The sequence below is a fragment of the Vicia villosa genome, linkage group LG7 (genome assembly GCF_029867415.1).
Source record: "Vicia villosa cultivar HV-30 ecotype Madison, WI linkage group LG7, Vvil1.0, whole genome shotgun sequence".
NCBI classification, from domain to species: domain Eukaryota; kingdom Viridiplantae; phylum Streptophyta; class Magnoliopsida; order Fabales; family Fabaceae; genus Vicia; species Vicia villosa.
Window position 1 is genome coordinate 17,295,381 of NC_081186.1, and position 19,205 is coordinate 17,314,585.

Consider the following 19,205-nt stretch of genomic DNA (forward strand, 5'->3'; position numbering starts at 1 on the left):
CCGACCGTGTCATGCTTCCTGTACCCAAAAATTGCATTTTTTTTCTTCTTTGCCTGACACGGTTGTCATACCCCAAATTTGTCCTACCCTTATTTATTTGGTCTATAATTCATAACATACATCATTTAGGCCATGACATATACTCATGCATTCATATCATTGGTATCAATCAAGGGCTAGCAAAGAAGAGCCTTATTGCAAAGAAGTTTTGATCAGAAAACAAGAGGGCCGAGGTGTAATCATGTGGCTATATGTTCATTTGAAGTCCTCCTGGACTAGGGTTTTCTCAGTCTCAATCCAAGGCGTTGATTGAAGGGTACAAGCTTGCAAATCATCTGATCTCCCAAACCAGGGTTTCCTTGACCAAAGTCAACCAGTTGACTTTCTGGTCAACAATTAATCAGGAATGGGTTTCATAAATGGGGAGCTCTCATATTGACTATGTGGACATGTTCATTTAATTGGTTTTGACTGGAAGAGATTTAATCGGGAATTCCATCAATAGTCGGGAAAATCAGAACAGTTGACTTTTGGGTCAAAATCAGAAGAATAATTCAAATATTGACTTTTGGTGGAAAATCGGTCAAGGAAAGTCAAAGGACGGATAAAATCAGGAGTTTGACAAAAAGTTGCTAAAAATAGAAAAATGACAAAAATGGAAAGTTTTCATACTTAGAAATTTTTTTGGCACTTTAAAGCTTGGTAAGCAGTCCACTTCACAACATGTTTACACGTGGCATTTGGCATATTTTCAGAAAATGGTCAACATCAATGTTGTTCATCTCATGGAGATGAACAACTTTGTAGTTGAACATTTTCCCATTTGAAGCTTGGATCAAGAGATATTGAGGTAGGAAGTTGCTGAAAATTCATGTGAGCCAAGTCACAATTCAAGTCAGGAACCAAGTCATGACCTGACATTTCATCAAACAGGTGGCATGCCAAGTTTCAAGTTAATTTTAGAACTCTATAAAGATGCTATGAATGCAAACTTGGTATGCATCTCTTCCTTGCCATCCCCTCTATCCATTGCAACAAGAATTGAATTGATTGAGTAGATATTGAATAAATTGCAAGCTCTCAAAGTAGCACCCTCACACTGATCAGAGTTGTGCATCTGGCTGGGCACAAAATTCTGGGCTCGCATGCATATCATCAAACACATGGTGGGCTAGATTCAGATCCAAATTTCTCCCTCCACATGTCTCCATGTTAAGCAAGCTGGGTCTCAAACTACTCTCCTCCATGCCCTCCATCCAATGAGCTCGAGAACATCGATTTTGGACGTGTGTGGATCAAGAAACGAGAACCCAAAGTAGTGCTCCAGCTAAGCCACGTTGTTACCATGAACATGAGCCAAAATTCAAAACTGCGTGCCAGACAAGATCAGCCATGCTAAGTGATGTTTGGGTGCATTTTTTAGCATGTTCCAAACCTCATCTCAACAACTTTCAAACATCAAAACCCATCAGTCATGTGCCCTCTTCACATATTGCTTTTGTTTGAAACAAGTGGTGCCCTATGGAGGGAAATTCAAGCACACAAAGTTAGCATGGCAAGCATTCATTTTGGCAAGACACTTGAAGTTGCTGCATACATGAAGAGCAAAAAGAAAACAAAAGCTACTACAAATAGCCATGCAGATTCATGCTTACGTGAAAGGCATACTAAAGTTTACCAAAATTACTACACTTGTTCATTAAGTTTGAGAGGGAAATTATCTTGTACAACATGCACACCATAACCAATCTTACATCATCAATATATAAACAAAACCCTTCACAAATCCAAGGGACCACGCTCACTTTTCCAGAAAAACCTCACCTCACTCTTTTATTCCTCTCTCGGCCATCTCTCTCTTTCCCATCGCACTCTCTCTCATCTCCTCTCTCTACACCACAACAAACTCCGGCCACCACCGCTAAGCAACTTCTACAACAAACCTTCAACCACCAATCACGTTCTCCGATCAGCACCATCACCACCACCATAACCGTTTCCATGACACAACCACCATAACAACCTTCTCCTTCAACAATCTTCATCTCCCACTATCACCATCATGTTATCGAGCTTCCATGGATCCTCATCGTACATCATCCCGTGATCATCTTTCTACCACTTCCATCGAAGCAAACATCATCATCTCCATCGTTACTTTCATCATTTGAATACTTGGAGAGCTTCAAGCAAATTTACAGCAACATTGATGATTTCTTGAGGCGGATCACATCGTCATAGAGTGCCTGAGAGCGGTCAAGAATCCAGAGTATATTTCGCAAGATCGAGTCTTCCTCAAAACCAGAGTACGTGTCCAAGTGTCGCTGATTTGTTCGTGCTCTTTGCTCAAGATCTATCCAGGTAAACCTTGACTCTTATCATCTTGTTAGTGGTACATATGAGAGATGTGCATCTGGTGTGGCTTCATTTGACACAAAGCGTGTTTAGTTTTTTTCTTGAATCTTTGATTCGGTTTATGCGAAACAATTGCTATTGGAACGTTGGAGCTACATACCTGAGTTCTAACTGTTATAATGACCGTTTTGGTACGAATTTCATGCGCTTCGGTTAGGTTCTTAGGATTCAGAGCTTTTTGTATGCCCTCGGTTTGCAACTCGGAGGGAAGATCAATGAAAACTAAGATTAGATCCAGAATCTATGCGAGATTTCGAGTGAGTTAATGGTTTTTGTTTTTGTTTCTGGGCGTTTCCTAGAACTCCGGCGAGGCTAGCTACCGGAGAAGACGACCGGAGGTGAACTCCGACGTCTGAGTTTGTTTAATCCTTTCCCTCACGGCCAGCTTACGTGGCGCGCATGTAATGGCCAGTTTTCCCATTTGTTTGGCTTTTTGTCTCTTGTGAAATGATTGGGGACGTGAGGTGTTGATGGATGACAGGTTGATGTTCTTGCTTTGTCCTATTCAGTTAAGTTCTTTGTTGACCTATTGATATGCAGTATGGAATAAGTGTGTTACGTTCATGTATGAAAACCATGGTATAAATAATAACATGCTGATTAATAAAAATAAAAATGGCTAAGTGAGTTTGTAGTAAACTGTGCCGCGAGTGATCATGGGCCTAGCGCCAATTAATTTCCGCACACCCCTGCTATAGGCCCATACGCGCTAACAAGTAGAATCAGTTCATTGCTAATTGCTAGTTCACCCCCTGTTAGACAGATTTTTAATTTTGTTTTTAATTGTATTTTCCTTCTAACTTTTAATTCATGATCCAGTTTTAAATGAAATAAAAATAAGTAAAAATAGGTTTTAAGTAGAATCTTGTGTGTAGATAATTTTAGTATTTTTTGTATATTTTTAGAATTTGTTTTTCTATTTTTAATAAATCATTTCTTCACATATATTCATTTTGTTTTGCTAGGTTTTGCAAATTGATTTGATTAGGGGCTTTAAGAGTTGAATCTAATTGCCAATTTTTGTATAGTTGCAGTAGACTAATACATGATAATGTGTACAAAAAATGAATTCCTAATTCTTTGTTTTGATTGGTATTGGGTTAGTTTCCTTTAACTCGATTAACATGCGTTTCTAATAGATAATTGTGACGTTTGTGCTCTCAAATTGAAATGCATTCATGCAACAATGTTGGTTCCTTTTTGTACATATAATTAGGGATGTTTAGAAGTCCTAAGACCTGGAATTGAAAATTTTAAATCGTTTCTTCTTACTTTACTTGATTTTTCTTTCCCACATGTGAATAACTCGCTTTTGGCTAACGATTGTATCGTAACTTGTACAAATGACCCGTAATCTTGTGTGAAACTCCTTGGCACGATTTTGTGATTGTTTAGGTATCTAGTAGAGGCTATTTGCTACTGACTTCCATCATTTGATTACATGTTTCTAACTTCATTCACAATTTGAAACCGTTTAGCTAGTATTGACCTAGTGTTGTCTAGTTTTGGTTAGAATTTTGTATTGCTTCATGCTAATTGACTAATATAGATTAAAATAGGATATTAGAACTAAATGAATGAACTAATATGCTACTGACTTCAAGTTTGGCCCATGCTTTCATTTTCTTTTTGTTTGATTAATGGATGTCTTGTTCGCTAGTTGTTAAGTAACGATTCAAGTGATACTTTGGTAACTCTTTGTGAATACTTTCGTATGATGTCATGATGCTTTTGTGTTTGGTTTAAGACACTTGCTTACTCAATTTGCTACTGCCATAGAGCTTCCATCTCCTATTTTATGCTTTGCTCCTTCTTTCATGCTTTGATTTGTGTTAGTTTAGGAGGCGACGATTGTTCGTTCTCCATCCACCTTCGTGGACCGCTTTCCATTTAGGATCTAGAGTAGAATAACTTAGATTAGAATTTAGGATTAGTTCCTTATTGCATTCTTTTTCTTTTCAACTCTTTAAAATACTTAATAAAAGGAAGATGCGAATCACATTAAGAAAGTGATAGAGAAATGAGTGGGATTCATTCCCTAATCTGTTTCTCAATCGCTTAGTGGCATAGAAATGAGTGGGATTCATTCCCTAATCTGTTTCTCGGTCACTACTTAATGGGAGAGAAATGAGTGGGATTCATTCCCTAATCTGTTTCTCAAACATTAATTAATGGGAGAGGAATGAGTGGGATTCATTCCCTAATCTATTTCTCAAACATTACATAATGGGATAGAAGTGAGTGGGATTCATTCCCTAATCTGCTTCTCGATCATTATACATTTTATGTGATTCGAATCGCAAACAAATTCCCCTTAAAAAATACACAACCAAAAACACTTAAAACACTTAACAATGGTTCAAACTAAAACAAAGTAGAGAAAGTGGTGAGTGGCCCGGTATTGGGAACCGTTCATCACTCATCTACCCTAAAAGACACAAACCAATCATTTCTTTTTCTTTTGCCTCGTTGGCACCTAAGGGCAATGTTATTTCCGCTCGTACGCATCGTAGGTCGATCCCTTATGCAAGAGCGCGAACGTTAACTCCGCCCAATTAAAAAACACAAAAAGAAACAGAAAATCTTGAGCCGAGCTACGGTAACTCTGATTCCTGAAAAGGATACGTAGGCAGCGGGGTAGGGCCCGTGCGAGTACAATTCTTTGTTTTCCCTACATTTTGCATTCATTTCGCATTTAGACATAGACATAGTACACACCCTTTAGATAGAAACAAACATAGGTGGATACCATCGAGTACGAAGGGCGTGAGGGGTGCTAGCACCTTCCCCTTGCGTAACCGACTCCCGTACCTAGATTCTCTGGTCGCAAGACCCTGTTCCTTCCTTTGTTAGATTTTATAGATATTCCTTTCCCTTATGGGATAAATATATTGGTGGCGACTCTGTTCATTTTTCGCGAGCGTGCGACAGCTGGCGACTCTGCTGGGGATGTCCTAGACCTGTGCTGGTCCATCTTTAGCGAGTCGATCCTAGCCTATCCGTTTGTTTGCTTATTTTTTGGGTGAGATATATTTTGTCTATACGTGCATTTATTTATTTTATGTTTCGCATGTCATATTTATTTCCTGCTTGCATATCATGTTTATTTTCCGCATGCATCTGGACTGGATTGGGATCCCCGTCGGGACCACATATTTTCACTGTTTGCAGGTTGGGTGGGATGTTCTATGAGGTAAAAGGCCAAATACCCAGGCCAGAGTTGACACATAGGATACCTAGGATAGAGTGGATAGTCATGACGCCAACAGAATGTCAGGTTCTGTTGATTGCGATCATGAGACCCACGACCAGTCGAGGTTCAAATGAGATGCCATTGTTGGCATGTATTTGCGACAATGATGGTGTTTCAGGAGAACTGATAACGCTGGAAGCCATTGACCTACCTTGACCTAGATTCACCTGTGAGTTGGGTGGAATATACATGACAGGTACCGTTGGTGACTATTCTGTTCTGTTGATGACTATTGGTTTTCCTGGTATTAAAAAAGGTGTCGGACCTTTGATCCTGTGACATTTGACCTGTATCAGTTATTCAGAGGATTGTACGGTGGTTACTAAGATTATATGGACCGTTGATCCCATGCTTTTGCATTGCATAACATCATTGCTTTGTACACTCCATTTATGAAAGATCCTAAAGTCTATTTCCAAAAAAAAAAGGAGAAAAAGAAAAGGAAATAGAAAAGAAAAAAAGAAAAGAAAAGATATTCTATACAAAAAAAAAGAGAAGCTTTGATTCCAAAAAAGAAAAATGAAAGAGTGTGAAAAGACTTTAGTATCTCTCATAAATGAAACATGCATTCATACTATCATGCATTTCATGGTTCTTTCAGAGACTTATGGGACCCTTTCTACTCAGATTTCAAGATCAACAACAGATTTGACTTCTCACCGCCACAACTCCAAGATCAACTATGGAACATCTCCATGAGGAAATGGATGAGATGAGGGAACAAATGGGTCATCTTATGTTGGAGATGCAAGAATTGATCCGTAATCAGGATGCACTAAAAGAGGAAAACAGTCAGTTGAAGACTCAAGTGAGCCTGGTCATGGAAGTTCTGAAAACGGTACTAAGAAAGGAATGTGATGTTGTCCCTGCTACTGCAACAGAAATTGTTGACTCTTTCTCTTCAATAGGATCTCTTTCCACTCATGGGATGCCTCAGAGAGCTCCCCCTCAAACTCAAGTGCCGTTACCTCCACGTCAATCTGTTCACGTCCTTAGAATGAATCAAGGGAGCCAAATGTGTGGGAAAAAGCCTAAGATACCTCAGAGGCTTCTCAATCTGATCCCGATACCTTATGCTCAGTTACTTCCTCGCCTGCTGGAACTTCAGTTGATTGAGCTACGAGATTTGGCTACGCCTGAAAAGCTTCCCCCCAATTTTGATGCCAATGCTCGATGCGAGTTCCATTCTGGGGCACCTGGCCATGATACTGAGAATTGTAGGGCGCTGAAACATCAAATTCAAGATCTTATCGACTCAAAAGTAGTTCGGTTCATCCCCGAGGGTATGATTGTTCAAGGAAATAAGATTCCATATGTGGTGGAGGAAAAGGTTGATTCATACTTCTATGAAGGATCTACTTCAAATCAGAAGCATAATGCACCATCTTGGGTTCCAGATTTCCCACTTCATCAGTCTCCGTTTGTTTCACAGCCAGATCAAAAGATGAAGACACCTGAACAGATTGGATATTTGAATCATCACCAGCAACAGGGTCCACAAATGCCGAGGAGACCACCAAGAAGAATTAACCCAATTCCTATGACCTATAGTCAGCTGCTTTCTCATTTGCTCAAGGATTCTTTGGTCCAACTAAGGGAGTTTAAGCCCCCTCCAACACCGATTCCTCAAGGATATGACTTAAATGCAAGGTGTGAGTACCATTCTGGGACGTCTGGACATTCAACTGAGGATTGTAATGTTTTGAAACACAAAGTCCAAGATCTCATCGACTCCAAAGCAAATCATTCACTCCAAATGGCCCGCACATAAATTGAGGAGTCATGAATATCCGTATTCCATAAAGCATCACAAAAAAAAATAATAAGCCCAAATGGAGTCAAGGCTCCTCAACTATGGCAATCATCATTTCATTTCCGTATTCTCATTTCAGTATTTCCTATTTTGTAGAAGGCTACTTCCTTGTTTGAACTCGTTGGTATGATAATAATGAAAACACCACAAATTCTCGAGCAACTTTGTCAGAATCTTTTTCAAAAAGTAATCAAGAATGTTTTGTAGAAGCATCTCCCATTCTCAAGGTTCTTGTGCTCAGTTGTATCCGTGGAGGTTGGTGTTTCAGTTGGTGTTTGAGCTCTCCTTGCAACAAGTAGCTTCTCTAAGTTTGGTGACCACACAAGGTTCCTCCATGTTTGATAGCAAATACTTCTTCAATGAATATGCTTGGGGCTCCCGCACGAGGGATAAGCAAGACATACTCTTATCTTGAGCATTGCATCACTCGCATTGCTCGAATCCCTAAAGCAAGGCAAAAGTTTACAACTCATGGGTGACCTCGTTGGGGTTCTCTTTTGAAGTAATCTGAAGTATTTGGAAGGAACTGCAGAAAGTATTCAAGCTCAATAAGTCCAGACGGAGACAAGTCTCCTCAACAATGACGCTCATTTAGTTTCTTTATGGCATTCTCATTTGTAATTTTCCCTTTGTTTGTTTAAGCATTGTTAGCATGTAAAATCTTGTTAATCGTCGAATGAAAATAAAAAAATACATTGTTTATGTTTGTCTTGAAGAAACCCATTCGTTTTCACTCATAAAATGTTTTTTGGCATTACGATACCAACTTTACTAATCGCTTTCTTAGGCAAAAAAAAAAAGCTGAGGGAGAATGATGAAAATAAAAATGCAAGATCTCCAATTGTGTGCTTTTGAATAAAACCCTACTGAGGATGTACAGACATTGTTTCAAATCCCCAAACACCGGAGATATAAGGGAGATAGACCCTCGATAACCCCTTTGAGCCTTGAAGTAGAAGTTTCTTTTCTAATCATAAAAAACCCTTATTTTAACCCTGGGGCAGGGTAGTGTTCATTTAACTTGATCAAGCGTCCAAAACTCACCAAAAGGGTATGCATCTAAGGATACAACAATGGTTATCCTTCAAAAGGTTGAGGAATTTCAAAACCGCAATGATTATCCTTATTCCATCAAGAGATCAAGAGATGACGATACCACAATAGTAATCCTTCATCGATCAAAGAATGAGGCAGTCACAATCTTTCAAACAAACCGAAAGCAACACAACATCACACGACTTGTTCAAAAAAGGAGAATTAAAAAAAAAGAGAAAAGAAAGAGCCCGCTAAGTCAATAACATGAAAATAAGTGACTTAGGCAAAAGATAGGGCATCCCGCTGGACTCCAAAATAAAATTCAAAAGAATTTGTCCAGGCAAAAGTTAGGGAAATAAAAAAAAAAGGGAAAAGCAAATCAGAAGTAAAAAACGAGAATTACAAAATAAAGATCCTCATCAAAAGAACAAAGTCGTGTGATCAGACACCAAAAATAAAAGGTGAGTGATTGCCATGTCCAAAAAAAAAAACCCATCGATTCTTCAACCATCTCAAAATTCCTTGTGAGGGATGAGCGCTCATGTTGAGTTAATTGAACCTAGGAATGGAGAACATCACGAAGGGGGTGGGTACAAATAATTTTGAGCCTAAAAATCCTCTGTTTTTTTGAAAACCGTGAACCCGGCCAAATTACAACCCTTAAAAGTCCTAACTGAAGTAGGGTTTATTTTGAGAGCGCACTCCGACGATATAGCGTTTAACTGACTCCCAATGAAGCGTGACACATATCCATGTTGGTATCGTATGCTTGCTTTATCTTCCGTATGCAAAAAAATCGAGGTTGTGTCAACTAGTGATTCGGTCACAAGAGGTTGCAACCTCATTTCATAAAAAGTTTTAAAAACTTCAAGACTAACATAGGCTTTGCATTAGAATTTTCATTCTTAGAACTAACATTCTTTTGCATACAAAACATCTGCTTAAACATCAAAAAAATTTCAGGATGAGAATCAGTGAGTAACTTGATCATGTCAAAGTACCAGAGACTTGAGAACTCCGAGGAGGAAAAGCTAACCATCTCAAATGTTGACCATCAAGGGGCAGGTTCTCTAAAGAAATCCGTTGGACATGAACAGTTGATGCATTCTATGGGTAAGAGTTTGAAGACTCCGTTGAGCGTGGTAAAGTTGTTCCCATGTTTGTTTGACCTCAAAACAAAGAAAGCTTGGGGACTCTAGTAAGATGTACCCAATCAGGGGCAATTGAATCGAAGTTTGACCTCTCAAGTTCAGCATATCTGGGGCAATCATGTCGATAAATCTCTTCGAGCCTTGATCAATCTGGGGCAATCAAGTCGAGGAATCTCTCATGAGTTCAACCAATCTGGGGCAGTTACGTCGAGATTCGACAAATCTCTCCAAGGATCCTTTGGGGAAAATTCCTCCATAAGTCACGAAGCTTGGGGCACAATTCTGAGTTTTTGTCGCTCCATGACCATAGGAGTTTATTTCTCCTAGAAGTTTGGTCTCTCCCCAAGCACAGGAGTTTATTTCTCCTGAGAGTTGTTCCATTTCTCCAACCTGGTGCCCTTATTCGGATAATCCCCAACATGGTGAATTGAGGAAATCTCCTCAAGTTGAAAATCTTCCAAGCAGTGGCACATGGTGAGAAGTCCAAAGTCATTCTATGTTCTGGAAGACAACAACAAGAGTGTGCTCTTACAAGTCAAAGTCCAATATCTTTTGGCACCTCTACATGGTCCTTAACGCCAAGGGTATTCTCCCTGGTATTTACCTCACTAATGCCTTTATTTGGCACTCTGCATATAGTAGCCATTGCATATAACATCGCATCCTCAAAAGCGTAGCATATCCATCAAAATGGAGCATTACGCCATAGAAAAATTCAAACATGCATACAAAGCATAAGCCAGATAATACAAATTAGCACTCAATCAAGACAATGTTACATCCCCACAGAGAAGTTGTCCATACAAACTCTGATTGATATCTGCTACTACATTATAAATCTCCTTATGCCACGGTGCCGATACCTGCTATCCTTAATCTCCAAAGAAGTTTTTTTCCAACATGGATCGGATGCAATGTCTTTCTTCGTCAGAATCGTTGTCTCCGAGGTTATTTCCCGTGTGTTGCATGCAGATTAGAGCGTGAATGAGGGTGGGCATTCAACCCATCTCATTTTTCAGTCGTTTGAATAATCATACTTAGTGTGTGGCAATTCGAACGATTGCCGCTCTTGAAGAGTTACACCCCGCCTTTGGCCTGAGGGACCGATGTAATTCTTGTGCTTCGCAAGCATCAATATCTCCGTAATTCCCAGTGGTTACTTCTATCTTCTTGTCAAGTCTAGTCGTCACTAGTCTTGTTGTGGTTATTTCCCGTGTGCTGTGCGCAAATGAGTGTGTGAATGAGGGTGGGCATTCAACCCATCTCATTTTTCATTCATTTGAATAACCATACTTGGTGTGTGGCAATTCGAACGATTGCCGCTCTTGAAGAGTTACACCCCGCCTTTGGCCTGAGGGATTAATGTAATTCTCATGCTTCGCAAGCATCAACATCTTCGTGATTATGTCTTTTGACCGAGTCTAGTCGTCACTAGTCTCCATGGTCCCTCCCCCCGTATGGGAAAACTTTTCAGGTCCAACCCCCGTGTTGTGAATCTTTTGCCTTCCGACCTTCAAACCATTTCAAAGCCCAGTTCCCATCCTGGCAAACCCTTTCAAAACCCAGTTTCTGTCCTGGCAAGCCATTTCAAAACCAATTCCCAATCCGTAGCCTCAGTGTTGTTAATAATCTTCTCTTGCTCCAGCCTCATTGTTGGTCCTCATCTTTTTTCTTGTGGATCGTAGGTCCGTTGACCTTATCCTCATCTCTTTCAATTCTTATGGATCGTAGGTCCGTTGACCTTATCCTCATCTTTTTCATTTCTAGTGGATCGTAGGTCCGTTGACCTTATCCTCATCTTTTGTGGATCGCAGGTCCGTTGACCTTATCCTCATCTTTTCATTCTTGTGGATCGTAGGTCCGTTGACCTTATCCTCATCTTTTTTCTTGTGGATCGTAGGTCCGTTGACCTTATCCTCATCTTTCGTGGATCGTAGGTCCGTTGACCTTATCCTCATCTTTTCATTTTTGTGGATCGTAGGTCCGTTGACCTTATCCTCATCTTTTTTCTTGTGGATCGTAGGTCCGTTGACCTTATCCTCATCTTTTGTGGATCGTAGGTCCGTTGACCTTATCCTCATCTTTTCATTCTTGTGGCTCGTAGGTCCGTTGACCTTATCCTCATCTTTTTTCTTGTGGATCGTAGGTCCGTTGACCTTATCCTCATCTTTTTTCTTGTGGATCGTAGGTCCGTTGACCTTATCCTCATCTTTTTCATTTCCTGTGGATCGTAGGTCCGTTGACCTTATCCTCATCTTTTTCGTTCTTGTGGATCGTAGGTCCGTTGACCTTATCCTCATCTTTTTCAAAGTGGGTCGTAGGTCCGTTGATCTTACCCTGAATTTGAGTCTTGAATCTGTTATACTCTCCCAAGATTTGAGTCGTGGATCTGTTGATCCCACCCCGGTTTCGAGCCATTTACCCTTACTTTCAATTTCTGAGTCAGTAGATCCTATCATTCCATCGGACCCATGCTTTCCAATCATAGTTTCATACAACAATCATTCTCTTTGAAAACCTTGTATTGGCACCTAGGCTATGTTACAAGCTATCACCATTCAACCATTACTCATCATAAACTTTTTCCACCAGAAAAAAGAAAAAAACATTTCTCTTTCCCCAGCAGATACCAAAACAAAAACAGAATAATGCCCCCATCATCATCTCAGGACAAATTTTTGATACTTTGGTATTTAATCATCTTTTACCTCGAGCGTTCGAAAGGCTAGCGCCAATCTCACCTTCAGGTTCAAGACGATTAAATAGGGGCAGCTGTCATACCCCAAATTTGTCCTACCCTTATTTATCTGGTCTATAATTCATAACATACATCATTTAGGCCATGACATATACTCATGCATTCATATCATTGGTATCAATCAAGGGCTAGCAAAGAAGAGCCTTATTGCAAAGAAGTTTTGATCAGAAAACAAGAGGGCTGAGGTGTAATCATGTGGCTATATGTTCATTTGAAGTCCTCCTGGACTAGGGTTTTCTCAGTCTCAATCCAAGGCGTTGATTGAAGGGTACAAGCTTGCAAATCATCTGATCTCCCAAACCAGGGTTTCCTTGACCAAAGTCAACCAGTTGACTTTCTAGTCAACAATTAATCAGGAATGGGTTTCATAAATGGGGAGCTCTCTTATTGACTATGTGGACATGTTCATTTAATTGGTTTTGACTGGAAGAGATTTAATCGGGAATTCCATCAATACTCGGGAAAATCAGAACAGTTGACTTTTGGGTCAAAATCAGAAGAATCATTCAAATATTGACTTTTGGTGGAAAATCGGTCAAGGAAAGTCAAAGGACGGATAAAATCAAGAGTTTGACAAAAAGTTGCCAAAAATAGAAAAATGACAAAAATGGAAAGTTTTCATACTTAGAAATTTTTTTGGCACTTTAAAGCTTGGTAAGCAGTCCACTTCACAACATGTTTACACGTGGCATTTGGCATATTTTCAGAAAATGGTCAATGTCGCTACCGCGAAAAATGGAATCAGAGTCGCCACTAATATATTTATCCCATAAGGGAAAGGAATACCAGGAACCTAACTCAGAACAAGAACAAGGTCTTTCGACCAGAGAATAGGGCACGGGAGTCGGTTACGCAAGGGGAAGGTGCTAGCACCCCTCACGCCCATCGTACTCGATGGTATCCACCTATGTTTGTTTCTATCTAAAGGGTGTATCTATGTCTAAACCTAAATATGAATGCATGCAAAAGAAATACGGGGAAAAGAAGGAATTATTTACAAGTGTGCTCGCTTAGGCCCCGCGACCCAATGCCTACGTATCCCTTACAAGGAATCAGAGCGACCGTAGTTCGGCTCCATAGTTTCCATTTGTTTTGTGTTTTTTAGTTGAACAGCGGTTAAGGTCACAATCCACGATGCTCGACCTTTGGAGACTTATACGCCTATTTTGGAAAGGACTTAACTTGTTCTTAGGCGCCTAACAAGGCAAAAGAAAAGCAAAAGTTTGGTTTGTGTCTTTTATTGTAATTCCACGATGACAAAACCCACTACAAGGCTTCGCATCGCTTCCTTACTTTGTTTTAAGTCTGAACCTTTATTAAGCATTTTGAATGTTTTTGGTTGGGTATTTTTTAAGGGAATTTATTTGTGATTTAGATCATACCAAGAAAAAGAGTTTTGTTTTTGACTATTTAGAGAATGCACATCGAGGTCTACACCACAATCGATTCTCTAAATAACGGATAAGAAATACATCGAAATCTACATTCCAATCATTTCTTTTCCGTTTAGTAGAAAAGAACATACATCGGGGCCTACGCCCCAATCATTTCTTTCCTAAAACGGTATGATCCTTATCAGTATTTATTAAGTATTTTAAGATCGAAAAGAAAAAGAAAATGAGAAGGGGGAACTAACCTATTTTCTAATCTAATAGTTATTCTAAGTCTAATGTTAACATACTAATGGGATATATTCTAAGAGGAGCATACAAATGGTATTAACAACATGGGCCAAAAATATGGCTAAAAACAAGCAACAAAATCACACAACATTTATACGAAAATAATATGGAAATGGTACAGAAGAAATACAAGAAGCCATTCAAAAATTAGTACAAAATTAGTCTAAAAAATACTACTATTTTTATGAGTTTTTTGTTAATAAGGGAAATCTAATTCAAGCTTAACTATGTTAAAAAATCTATTAATCCTAAAACTAACAATTTTATTGTTTTCTATGTCATTTTTAATACCTAAAAATCAAACAAAAATTATGATTCTAACTATTATTATTACCTAAAAATCTAATGAGAAAATTATGATATTTTTATATGCTTTTTATCAAAAAGAAATTTAATAACCAAAAATTATGTCGATGCCTAGATTCTAACAAGAAAACATGTAGTCAGGGGGGTTTGAAATCAGAAATGATGTATGGATTAGGGAATCAGGCGCAGGCCCTTAGCATTTGGCCCAAGGGACTATTTTTATTCATCTTGCTTCAGATTTTAGTTATTATCATTTTTTGCTATCAACAATAATAAAAACAATTAATTAAATAAAATAAAATGAAAAATGAAATGGGATTAGGGTTGAATTACATGTGACCTTTCAGATTACATCTTCTTCCTCTCACCGCGAGAACGGCGCCGAAACACCCCCTCACCGATTCTCTCCGATCAAGTCTCTCCGATCAACTTCGGCCGCGCCGCCTCACCTACCTCGCCACTCACACATCTTCCTTTCTTCGTCTTTGTCTCACACTCAATCCTTCTCCGATTCGAATCCTCACCTTGACTTCGATGCAGACAAATTCATACGAAAGTAAACACGAAGAGATGCTCCGATGACGATTCAAAGACGTCGGCCATTAGAATTCAAGGTAATCATCTGTGTTGTTCTTTTGCTTGTTCCCTCTGATTTGCGTTTCTTATTCTTCTTCTTGAATCAATCTCTTTCTCTGTGTTCTTGCGATGTGATGATGATTGATGTGTGTTGTTGTTGGTTGATTGAAGGAATGTTGATGACGATTTACGAAGAGGGTGGAGTGCGATGGTGATTTTCAGAGAGAGAGAATTGAAGATTCAAATAGCATTCTTTTGATGAGAGAGCTCGGTTCAGAGAGGATAAAGATAAAGTTGTTACAGGTGAATTCCCTCCTTGTTCTGTTACGACTTTCTCTGATATTCTGCTACGCGACTTTCCTCTAATCTTTTCTCTTTTTCATTTTTCGGGTGATTGAATGGAGATGATGAAGGTTCAGATAGAGGTTAACAATGGAGAAGATTGGGAGTGTAGTAGATGATGATTGAGGTGGAGAGATTGAGAGGTTGAAGATGTGATTTGAGGTTGAAGAATTCAGAGAGGGAGAAGAGTGTCAAGAGAAGGTTGGAGATGATGATGAATGAATGGTGAAGAAGATGGTAGAATTGCAAAGATGAATGAAGGTGACGGGGGAAGTGGTGAAGAGAGAAAATGAAAAGGATGGTATGTGTTTGATGAATGATGGATCGAGAGTCTGAAGAAACTGAATCATAGAGCAGTGCTTTTGTTATATAGAGTCTCTCAGGTCAGTGTTTACTCTGATTTTTCTCTTTTAATCCCTCCTTCTTTCCGTTATGAGCTGTTAGATCAAATTTTCTGTTGAGAATTCTGTTAGGAGTATGATGCTGAGCTGGATTTCAGTTAGGAGTTGGTTATAGTTAGTACTAGGTATTTGATAGGTAGTTAGGAAATTCTGTTACTGTTAGTTTTGATTGTTGTTTCTGCTTAACTGCAACTACAGGGGGCTGTTAGCTTTGAAAAGTTAGTTAGTTACAAAAGACTTTGTTAGTTAGTTATAGGGAGGTTAGAATTCTGTTGCAATTCCGTTTGAAAGTTGGTTATAAGGTTGGGATTCTGACTGGTTATTGTTAGTGGTTTGGATTTGGTTGTAATTGTGTGGAATGGGTTTTATGCGCGTGGCTATGTGTGATATAGTAGCAGTAGGCTTTGGTGAAAATGCACTTGTATGGGCTGCTGTAGTAAACGATGGAGGGACCTATTTTGAATTGTTGAGAATGTTTATTTATGGACTGTGTATGGTATGGTTTGCAGGTTTTATGTGAAATTTTCTTCTTGACTGTTTTTTGTGTGTGTGTAGAATATGGTTGACTGCGCAGGTTTCCTTAAGGCTCATTGTAGACCAAAGGTTCAAGAAACATACAAAATACAATGCCGGTGTAGCAAAAGGATCGCCAAAGAACGTATTGCCCGTAGAAAGGTCACACACCAAGCCGAAAACAACGCAGCCTCTTTGAAAAAGAACAGAGCTAGGCAATGTCAACGGAAAGTTTCCAAAGGAAGGACCGTCAATCTGAGACAAGCCAAGAAAGATAAGCACCAGCATAGGCGGGCCAAGAAATTTCAAACCACAAAGCACAAGTGATGATTATGCCGAAACATCTTTGCTCTACTGTAATCCAAATCAGGAACCTTGCTACCATGAAGTCTTTGGTACCAAGACAGTAAAGCCTCAATGAGATACATTTGTTATAGTTTTTGTTTACAAAACTTTCAGCCAAAGATGTAATCCACAGAAAAGCCACGAAAATAATGTGACTTGCATATGTATTATGAACATGTTTTTTTTTTTTGTATGACTTGTAATTACACCCCTGAATTTTGTATTTATGAATTTTGACTCCTTTGAGATGTAATGTTGCCTTGAGTTTTCCCTCAACTTGTTGAATTCAAATTTCCAAAACTTTTCACATTATTTTTAATTGTCCCTTTGGATGCACCACAATATCAGTTGAAAATCAGTCAGAAGATTGAAGTAGCCTTCGGTTGAGAATTAATTAGCAAGATTTGGTCCACATAAAGTCAACCTTAATCAACTGCATATCTTTGTAACGCTTCTTCTACAATGATTCAATGAGAGGTCCAGACAAACAATAACCGAGTCAAGATGGATTGTAACACAAGCAACCCAACAAAAACTAGGATCACTATACATAGCATCTTGATTCAAATAAGGTCCTTTGTACCAAGTCTTTACTACTTAGTGGGTATAATCATAAGGAGATAGAATCATCAATTTAATGCAAACACCAATACAAGTCAGCCTTAATTGTGATATCCTTGAGTATAGGACCCTGACTTTTCAATGTCCTGCATCCCATGTCGATGTTATTGATTAAATGAATGCATGAGTGTTAGATGACCTAATGGAGGTATGTATAGAATGCAAAACTTAAGCCAATTAGAAATAAAATTATATGGGCAAATTTTGGGGTGCAACAGTCAACATCAATGTTGTTCATCTCATGGAGATGAACAACTTTGTAGTTGAACATTTTCCCATTTGAAGCTTGGATCAAGAGATATTGAGGTAGGAAGTTGCTGAAAATTCATGTGAGCCAAGTCACAATTCAAGTCAGGAACCAAGTCATGACCTGACATTTCATCAAACAGGTGGCATGCCAAGTTTCAAGTTAATTTTAGAACTCTATAAAGATGCTATGAATGCAAACTTGGTATGCATCTCTTCCTTGCCATCCCCTCTATCCATTGCAACAAGAATTGAATTGATTGAGTAGATATTGAATAAATTGCAAGCTCTCAAAGTAGCACCCTCACACTGATCAGAGTTGTGCATCTGGCTGGGCACAAAATTCTGGGCTCGCATGCATATCATCAAACACATGGTGGGCTAGATTCAGATCCAAATTTCTCCCTCCACATGTCTCCATGTTAAGCAAGCTGGGTCTCAAACTACTCTCCTCCATGCCCTCCATCCAATGAGCTCGAGAACATCGATTTTGGACGTGTGTGGATCAAGAAACGAGAACCCAAAGTAGTGCTCCAGCTAAGCCACGTTGTTACCATGAACATGAGCCAAAATTCAAAACTGCGTGCCAGACAAGATCAGCCATGCTAAGTGATGTTTGGGTGCATTTTTTAGCATGTTCCAAACCTCATCTCAACAACTTTCAAACATCAAAACCCATCAGTCATGTGCCCTCTTCACATATTGCTTTTGTTTGAAACAAGTGGTGCCCTATGGAGGGAAATTCAAGCACACAAAGTTAGCATGGCAAGCATTCATTTTGGCAAGACACTTGAAGTTGCTGCATACATGAAGAGCAAAAAGAAAACAAAAGCTACTACAAATAGCCATGCAGATTCATGTTTACGTGAAAGGCATACTAAAGTTTACCAAAATTACTACACTTGTTCATTAAGTTTGAGAGGGAAATTATCTTGTACAACATGCACACCATAACCAATCTTACACCATCAATATATAAACAAAACCCTTCACAAATCCAAGGGACCACGCTCACTTTTCCAGAAAAACCTCACCTCACTCTTTTATTCCTCTCTCGGCCATCTCTCTCTTTCCCATCACACTCTCTCTCATCTCCTCTCTCTACACCACAACAAACTCCGGCCACCACCGCTAACCAACTTCTACAACAAACCTTCAACCACCAATCACGTTCTCCGATCAGCACCATCACCACCACCATAACCGTTTCCATGACACAACCACCATAACAACCTTCTCCTTCAACAATCTTCATCTCCCACTATCACCATCATGTTATCGAGCTTCCATGGATCCTCATCGTACATCATCCCGTGATCATCTTTCTACCACTTCCATCGAAGCAAACATCATCATCTCCATCGTTACTTTCATCATTTGAATACTTGGAGAGCTTCAAGCAAATTTACAGCAACATTGATGATTTCTTGAGGCGGATCACATCGTCATAGAGTGCCTGAGAGCGGTCAAGAATCCAGAGTATATTTCGCAAGATCGAGTCTTCCTCAAAACCAGAGTACGTGTCCAAGTGTCGCTGATTTGTTCGTGCTCTTTGCTCAAGATCTATCCAGGTAAACCTTGACTCTTATCATCTTGTTAGTGGTACATATGAGAGATGTGCATCTGGTGTGGCTTCATTTGACACAAAGCGTGTTTAGTTTTTTTCTTGAATCTTTGATTCGGTTTATGCGAAACAATTGCTATTGGAACGTTGGAGCTACATACCTGAGTTCTAACTGTTATAATGA